Here is a 9,579-nt window from a genome sequence, read left to right on the forward strand (position 1 = left end):
GCATGTTTGATGACGAATGGGAGATAGCTTCCTCTTACGGCCTTCAATTTTTTGTACGTTTAATGTGCACTACTACAACTGTAATGTGAAATTTTGGAAAATTCTACGGGTCATTTGACCTTTTAAAGACATTTAAGTGATTTTCTAGCCATTTAATGACCGTAATTCAAATTTGAACTACATCTATATGCAACGGCTAACCATAACGGTTTGAAATTCATATTTGTGTACTTGTGTGCAAGTTAATTCCATGTGCAGTAAATTAGAAGGAATTTTCAAACATATTGGTCTCATGACATGGACACATGCATACATATGCATGGAGTGACATGGAATTTTAATTCCAAAAATTTAAAAAAAAATCAGAAACACATGAAACCTTTCTTGATGTAATGTCATGCCACCAAGATGATGTGGTAAAAAAATCGCACGTGTGACGAAAGTTTGGACACACACCCCTCACAAACCGGAGCAACTCACTAGTAGGCTCGTGGTTCCGAGAGTGAACAATGCATGTTTGATGACGAACGGGTCATAGGTTCCTCTTACGGCCTTCAATTTTTTCTACGTTTAACGTGCACTACTATAACTGTAATGTGTAATTTTGGAAAATTCTAGGGGTCATTTGACCTTTTAAAGACATTTAAGTGATTTTCTAGCCATTTAATGACCGTAATTCAAATTTGAACTACATCTACATGCAACGCCTAACCATAACGGTTTGAAAAATCATATTTGTGTACTTGTGTGCGAGTTAATTCCATGTGCAGTAAATTAGAAGAAATTTTCAAACATATTGGTCTCACGACATGGACACATGCGTACGTATGCATGGAGTGACATGGCATTTTAATTCCAAAAAACTCAATAAATATCAGAAAAACATGAAACCTTGCTTGATGTAATGTCATGCCACCAAGATGATGTGGTAAAAAATTGGCATGTGTGACGAAAGTTTGGACACACATCCCTCACAAACCGTAGCAACTCACTTGAAGGCTCGTGGTCCCGAGAGGGAACAATGCATGTTTGATGATGGACGGGAGATAGGTTCCTCTTACGACCTTCAATTTTTTCTACGTTTAACGTGCACTACTACAACTGTAATGTGACATTTTGGAAAATTCTAGGGGTCATTTGATGTTTTAAAGACATTTAAGTGATTTTCTAGCCATGTAATGACCGTAATTCAAATTTGAACTACATCTACATGCAACGGCTAACCATAATGGCTTGAAAAATCATATTTGTGTATTTGTGTGCAAGTTAATTCCATGTGCAGTAAATTAGAAGGAATTTTCAAATATATCGGTCTCATGACATGGAAACATGCATACGTATGCATGGAGTGACATGACATTTTAATTCCAAAATATTAAAAATATATCAGAAACACATGAAACCTTGCTTGATGTAATGCCATGGCACCAAGATCATGTGGTAAAAAAATTGGCATGTGTGACGAAAGTTTGGACACACACCCCTCACAAACCGGAGCAACTCACTAGAAGGCTCGTGGTCCCATGAGGGAACAATGCATGTTTGATGACAACGGGAGATAGCTTCCTCTTACGGCCTTCAATTTTTTTCTAAGTTTAACGTGCACCACTACAACTGTAATGTGAAACTTTGGAAAATACTAGGGGTCATTTGTCCTTTTAAAGACATTTAAGTGATTTTCTAGCCATTTAATGACCGTAATTCAAATTTGAACTACATCTATATGCAACGCCTAACCATAATGGTTTGAAAAATCATATTTGTGTACTTGTGTGTGAGTTAACTCCATGTGCAGTAAATTAGAAGTAATTTTCAAACATATTGGTCTCACGACATGGACATGTGCATACGTATGCATGGAGTGCCATGGCATTTTAATTCCAAAATATTAAAAAATGAGCAGAAAAACATGAAACCTTGCTTGAGGTAATGTCATGCCACCAAGATGCTATGGTAAAAAAATTGGCATGTGTGACGAAAGTTTGGAAACACACCCCTCACAAACTAGAGCAACTCACTAGAAGGCTCGTGGTTCCGAGAGAGAACAATGCATGTTTGATGACGAATAGGAGATAGCTTCCTCTTACGGCCTTCAAAATTTATTCTACGTTTAACGTGCACTACTACAACTGTACTGTGAAAATTTGGAAAATTCTAGCGGTCATTTCACCTTTTAAAGACATTTAAGTGATTTTCTAGCCATTTAATGACCGTAATTCAAATTTGAACTACATATACATGCAATGCCTAACCATAACGGTTTTGAAAATCATATTTGTGTACTTGTGTGCGAGTTAATTCCATGTGCAGTAAATTAGAAGAAATTTTCAAACATATTGGTCTCACGGCATGGGCACATGCATCGAGTGCCATGGCATTTTAATTCCAAAAGGTTAAAAATGATCATAAAAACATGAAACCTTGCTTGATTTAATGTCATGCCACCAAGATGATGTGGTAAAAAATTTGGCCTGTTTGACGAAAGTTTGGACACACACCCCTCACAAACCGGAGCAACTCACTAGATGGTTCGTGGTTCCTAGAGGGAACAATGCATGTTTGATGAGGAACATGAGATAGCTTCCTCTTACGGCCTTCAATTTTTTTCTACGTTTAACGTGCACTAATACAACTGTCATGTGGAAATTGAGAACATTTCAGCGGTCTTTTGACCTTGTAAAGACATTTAAGTGATTTTCTAGCCATTTAATGACCGCAATTTAAATTTGAACTACATCTACATGCAACGCCTAACCATAACGGTTTGAAAAATCATATTTTTGTGTACTTGTGTGCAAGTTAAAAAATCATCAGACGATGTAAATATCTGGTGTTCAAAAAAGAAAATGTAAAGATCCGGCAAGATAACCGGCCCCCACACGATTGGCTCTCTATCTTGCGGCTCGAGGTTTGGTAGGTGAGTGGCAGGGATCATTAATCAGACACAGTTCTGTATTGGAAACCGTCAGCTATTATGTTCACACACGGATTTTGCTGCGGGAATCGTGTATAATTCAAACTACAATACTCATAAATTCCAGCGACCGGCGTGTGTACTGTCCCCGTCGATCTAGATTCCGGCCGCCAATAAATATTACCTTGCTCACGTCGTCCCGCCTGCATTCTCATCTACATCCTCCCCTCGCTCGCCCTCTCTCTCTCTCTCTCTCTCTCTCTCTCTCTCAAATCTCTGCCATGGCGCCGCCGGTCTGCCCATGCACCGACGAGGAGTCGCAGCCCCCGAAGATGCTCACTCGAACACTACACCACAACACCTAATTAGGGGCAGTTAACTGCCGGGAGAAATACCCGACCAAGGGCAAAGGAACTGCCGGGAATAGAATAACTGCTGGTAGAAGTACTTACAGGCAGAGAAACGGCCGGGAGAAGTTAACAAACGAGGGCACCCGAACTGCCGGGAACGATGTCCACTTGGCAGGTCATCCTATGTGCCGGCCCAACTAAACCGTGGCCTGTTGTCTGCCGGGAGCTTGTATGATACACGTAATCAAAGTAATTGGGCCGTTTCTCAATAAAAAAACAACTGGGCCAAGCGCGCTCGCGCGGGACAAAGGGCGCGCGAGATGGAAATATTCACAAGGGTTCCTTTCGTCATCGGCTTGAGCCCCACCAGTTCTTCCCCAAATCTTGCAAAACCTAACCCTCAGCCCCGACCACACGGCCGCCGCCGCCACCAACCACTCGACCGCAGCGCCGGCTTCCTCCCGGAACACAGTCGCCGCCGACCGCCTAGTCGTCGCCGAGCACCCTTCTCTACCAAGGAAACCTTCGCCGCTTCGTCCCCATCCCCCGCGCACCTAGCGCCTGCTTCCTCCCGAGGAATGCCGCAGACCGCCCTCCATCCCCACCACAACAGCGACCTCCTCCACAGGTTTCCTCCGCCGAGCAGGCCTCCTCCTCCTCAAGCTTTCTCCCCCGAACAGGGCCTCCTCCTCCACGAGCATCCTTCCCCGAGCACCAAGTTGGGCCGCATCCTGGTTCCCTCACCCGAGCAGCGGACCTTCCTGTACGGCCCCTCTCCTGAGAAGCTCCACCTCCTCTACATCCTCCCCCAGGTGCAGCGCCACCTCCTTGCTCACCGAGAGCACTTGGCTGGTGAGATTTCAATCTTTGCAAACTTTTGTTCCTTTTCTCTTCTGAGCAGCAACTACAACGACTTCAGAAAGTGTTTGAGTTTATATGACACTACAGTTCTGAAGATAACGACTAGCTTTGTCATCCGATAGCCCAAGTTTTGCTTATTTTTAAGAGATCTTCCATTGCAGCAAATGGATGCTTCAACTACATACTAAATCAGTGAATCCCAGTAGGTGTACTACATGCAAGCTTCTGGAAATTAAGTTTCAAGGTCGTGCTGCAAATATAGCTAGAGAACTTCTTTCTGTCTATTTTTTCTGCACATGTAGACTGAAAGTGAAGTAACGCTTCTAGAGTTTAATAGTGTTAACTAGTGAATGTGTTAGTTTTATGAAAAATAGATATACAGGGTTTGATCTGGAATTTTCTTCTATAATTTTCTATTGCCAGTTTGCCACTGCTCCCAGTCATGTGATTCAGGAATTTAATTATTAGTAGTTGTCTATCATAGTAGAAATCCCTTCAAGTGTTGCAACCTTTATTATTGAACTGAAAAACATTTGCCTGATAATTTAATTTTCTAGAGTAAAATGAGAGCAATTGGGTTTTGTACTGTCGCCCCTACTGGAAATTGCATGGCATCATGACTTATTGAATTACCAGATCCCCTGTTCTTAAAACTGTTTTTATTTAGCTTAACGCTTAAGAACAAATTCAACCAAAGCTATGTTCACAGAGATGGTAAATAGCTTAAGATGTGCCTGTGGTTCAGATTTTAGAGAAGACCTACTTGCGGTGCCACGTGCAAGTAATATGACCCTGGTAGTACAGTACCTTGTCATGCAGGGCCACGAGTAATATAAGACTATTGTTTTGTTGCTGATAATTAGAACGTTTGGATGCTCGTTGTTTAGGTTCTGCGTCTAGTTTGGTAGTAGTGCTGGTGTGTGTGGCTTAGTTTCTGATGTTTTGAGGTACCCCTGGAAGGGGACGAACTTGAGACATGTGATGTTTTCAGTAATGAAAATTGGGAGATATGCTCCTAAGTAGATTTTCTTTTGAAGAATTGGGTCATGGGGCTAGCTGACTACCATGCTCTTTTCTCCTATATGTAATTCTTACAAACCGTTCCCTAATTTTCATTTGATGCTTTCACTGAATTAATATTTTGGATTGTTTGTTTTGTGATCAGTGTGCATCTTGTTTGTCCTCTCCACCAAGCAGCATCGGCTACTCCATACAAGCACATAAGCTTATGCTCTTATGATTATATATTTACCAATGACTATTATGGTTGATAGTTTTAAAGTCTTTGCTTCTATCTATGCAGTTGAGAATGACTTATAAGTTCATGGCAAAAGCAGCAACATGAGTACGCAACCACAAGCAAGCTGAGGGGGTAATAATTTTGGTAGTTAAGTCTTGGATTCAGGTTTTTGCTTTTGGATACATGTTTGCTGCCATTTCAGAACATTGAAACCTATTTAGCATTTCGTTTCTTATATGCTTCATGCAAATAAAACTGCAGTAAACATATGAGCCGAGATTTTGCTTGGCATGTGTATGTATGCATGCCCTGAATTTGCTTAGCATTTTTATGCATACAACTATTGGAAGCTTTTACATGTCCTGGATCTGAGCTTTTGCATGCCCTGTGTTTTCTGAAGCTGAGTCTTTTGTTATTGGCTAGTACTTGAAACAGAGTCGCAGGCCTCCTGCCATATAACCATTTATGAAGTGCATATGTGATGCCTTATCTTGTATTCCTACACATAGTATAGTATTTTTTTCATGTGTAAAAAGTGGCTGACCTGGCATTACACTGTTAAGTATTTTGTACACATCTGGAATCTTGTTGTAGATACACACTGAGCTGAAAATGATGCTAGCAGAAATAGGTTTTCTGTTAGCTACGCATCTGGTTTAAAACATGATATGACTACTTGCTCTGTAATAGTAACGCCTTGATATTATCTGATCCTATCTCATGTATATTTTAGTTATTTCTAGACAAAACTTTAGGAACCGAGTTCACTACAACTCGAAGTCTTGTGCATGGAGGAGAATTGAGATATTTGCGCATTCTGTACTGGTCAAAAGGTATGTGTAGATATTCTGCTCATTCTAGTTCATGCTGCTACTTTATTAAGGTCTTCTTTTATGAGCCTCTACCTTATGCAAATAATATGATTATTTAGCAGCCTGGTTTCATAGCTTTGAATGTCATGTGAATAAACTATATGTCTAGGTGTTTGCTGTTCTTTGCTGAACTAGATATCGGAGTATAGACAACAAGCTCATGTACAAGATGGAAATTATGATGGTTATTTAGTTTATTTCATTGATTCTCGGCATATTAATTGATTGTAACGTTCTAGCTTTATTTAAGGAGATGTAAAAGAAACAACAAGTAATCTCCTTTTCCTTTCTTTTCACAATTGTCATGATTTTATATGACCTTTTTTAGTCAATCTGTTGTCGTCGGTCTGAATTTTTAGATAATTAAAATTTGTGATGGATTCTTAAATTGATTAGGAAGACTGGATTTGTAAAACTTTGTTTGTGTCGCTGGATGCAGATCTTTTATGTCCTTCCAATACCTTGAACTAACTATTTTCTCTGCAGTTACATATATGCATATCTTATGCTCATTTGCCGGGCTTGACCAAAGTTTGGCCGACCTTTTGGTGTCTATTATTTGTGTAAGTTTCATCGCTTTAGAAGTAATATTCAATCCAAAGCTTTTCTTCAATAGAGCAATTCAGCTAGTATGTTCGCAAGCAAATTTATGCCAGGACAAGTACTAGTAGTGGAGCCAAGAACATATTAGGGCACGATATTTAATGGATTATTCACGTAGGTTCCTGGCAAACTTTGCTATCAATTCTGTTCCCATATCCTCCGGCATGCGAAATCCCCCCGCAAGAGGCGAGCCATTAGTGTTTGATGTCTGAGCCTATCTCCATTTTTTGTGCTACAATATAGATAGTTTACCAAGGTTATTAGCTTATAGCAGATCTACCATCTTCTCCTTTTAGGTTGGCATCATGGTTGGAAGATCTTCTATGCTACTCTCTACATGATGTTTCTTCTGCAAGATAGCACTTGACGTCTACATGATAGCGCTTGAAGTCTACATGATGTTTCTTGTATTCATAGCTCAAACCATTTGTTTAGCTTAGTTTGAACAAAAAATATTATTGTCTTACATGTAAATAATGTTTACTAATGTAGCTGGATGCTACTGAACGCATGTACGAAAGTCAAAATACTAAAGTGTTAGTCATTACGTGTTTGACAACTGCTGTTGAATCTTGAGTGAATTCTTGTATGAATAGAAAAAATGCCACCAAATTCCTGTATGAATAGAAATCTAAAGCAACATATACACTACCAGGATCAGTAAAAGTGTCGGGGTAAGTAGAAAACAAGGGCAGACTATCTGCCAGCAATTGCATTACCGGCATATACTTCTATTTGCCGGGAAAATGAGGCTTCCTGGCAGTGTAACTGTCGGGAGATCTATTTCCCGGCAGCCGTTCTCGTGGCAGTTCTATCTGCCGGGAGAATGGCTGTCCCGGCAGTTTATCTGCCCTCTTAGGAGACTTCTCCCGGCAGATTACATGCCGTTGCATCCGTGTTGTGGTGTAGTGGAATAGCAGCGACGAGGACCCCTACGCGCCGCCGGATGAGGTTGCGCCGGACCCCCCAACTTTGGATTGGTTTTGGGACCAGTATAATTTTTGTCTGTGGAAGTCGCTGCCGTCGGCTGAGAAAGCCAGGCAAGTGGCCTTGAAGAAGGAGATGGCGGAGGAGAAAGCAGGTACCAGGCGGCCTGTGAAGCCCGTGATGCCGCCTGGAAAAAGGAGGCGGCGGAGCTTTGGGGGCGGGTGCGTCATCGTGCCGAGGAGGTGTACGAAGACGGGTACTCTGCGAGGAAGGTTATAGGCGCTGGGCACCTCGTCGCTGTGTGGAGGTGGGCCGATAAGATCTAGCGTGCCACCGACGAGGAGCTCCGGTGGGCGCCCAACGAAATGGCAAGATCGTTCACGCATGTCCTCCAGCAAGAGGCAGATCGGTACGTCAAGCACTGCGTGGCGGAGGAGGCGGAGTACTGCCTTCGCACTGGGAAGACGCCGCGCACCAGGGAGCTACTGGCGAGGGGCTGCCGGAATACTGGCCCCAGGAGGGATTATTAGTTTTAGTATTGTTCGTTTTCAATTTTATGCATTGTACCTAGTAGTTAAGTATCATGACATATATGTGATGATATTATATATATTTTTTGTGATGAACTAATGAACAATTAATATATATATATATTATGAATTCCATTTTTATTTGTTTTTGTATACTAATTTGGATCTAGCTGTTATCATCCACATATACAGAATGGAAAGCGTATATACACACATTGAAACAGAACATATAAGAACGGAAAATAGAGTACACACATTGAAACAGAGGAATAAACAGAGTAATACTATGATTGATGTGAATACATAGCTATCTACGTCGAAACGACTCAAAAAAATAAAACACATCCATGAGACCATGACCAGCAGCCCTTGCCTATGGTAGCTCTTGGCTCTGCCTGAACTCGTGCACGTCCAAGCGGTTGACACGCTCGGGAAACATCTGGAGCGCGATCTCGAGCTCCAAGTTGGCTATTTCATCGGAGATCACTAGCTCGAGGATGCGACGGCCATGTTCCTCTACTGCACCCAGGTGGACACCTGGGCCAAGGAGGTGGTTGAGCCTATGGACCAGCACGTTGGCATCCAGCGGGCCGCGGACAAGGCGAACGGCGCTACCCATGCGAACGGCGCGGCGGGCGTCCGGTGCAAGTACGGCGTGGCCGGCCTCTGGTGCAAGTACGGCGCTGAGGGCCTCTGCCCACTCCTGGCGAGGAATCGGCGTACTGACGGGACGTGTACCCAGCTGTGACGCCGTGTCGACAGCAGGCAAGCGCCGATGGATCCGCTCTTGCTGTGCGGCGCGCCGCGCCTCTCGCTCTGCGGTGCTCCAACGGTCTCGCAGTGCGGCAAGCCACAGCCTATCGGCGCAGACGCACCTAGCTTGCTCTACGGCGCGCCCTCGATCATGTTGTGCGGCGAGCTGCAGCCTGTCGGCGCTGACATGCCTATCTTGATCCGCGGCGCTCAAGCGCCATGCTCCAAAAGTCTGCTCAACCCTGGCGATGACGCGCATCACAGCGTCGTCCATCGCGTTGCCAGGGAGCGCCACGGCCTCGACGGGCTGTGGCGCCTGCTCGTTTTCCTCGTCGACGAGGTTGATGGCAGAGGCGGCGCTTTGGTGGGTTGGCATGCTTGGAAAAGGTGGATGTGCTACGGTTGTGCTTGTCGACTCCATGCGTCGCGCCCCGCCTAGGTTTATGCGCAATATCGCTGGGTGGCAGGAAACAGGTGAGGAAATGGCAGGAAACGGTGGCGTGTTCATAAAACGCCATCAATTAATGGA

General features: G+C 43.3%; 1 long non-coding RNA gene across 3 annotated transcripts; it reads left to right on the top strand.

The window, feature by feature from the left end:
- Nucleotides 1-3,622: 3,622 nt before the first annotated feature.
- Nucleotides 3,623-7,399, top strand: LOC141026353 (uncharacterized). Of its 3 annotated transcripts, XR_012188326.1 has the most exons (5): nucleotides 3,623-4,116; nucleotides 5,429-5,497; nucleotides 6,099-6,198; nucleotides 6,724-6,800; nucleotides 7,137-7,399. It is a non-coding gene; the product is annotated as an uncharacterized lncRNA (long non-coding RNA). The 3 variants fall into 3 exon arrangements; XR_012188325.1 differs by lacking the exon at nucleotides 3,623-4,116 and having other exon boundaries at nucleotides 5,025-5,497; XR_012188324.1 differs by lacking the exons at nucleotides 3,623-4,116; nucleotides 5,429-5,497 and having other exon boundaries at nucleotides 5,952-6,198.
- The last annotated feature ends 2,180 nt before the right edge of the window (nucleotides 7,400-9,579 follow it).

Source organism: Aegilops tauschii, chromosome 7 (assembly GCF_002575655.3).
Source record: "Aegilops tauschii subsp. strangulata cultivar AL8/78 chromosome 7, Aet v6.0, whole genome shotgun sequence".
In the NCBI taxonomy this organism is placed as follows: domain Eukaryota; kingdom Viridiplantae; phylum Streptophyta; class Magnoliopsida; order Poales; family Poaceae; genus Aegilops; species Aegilops tauschii.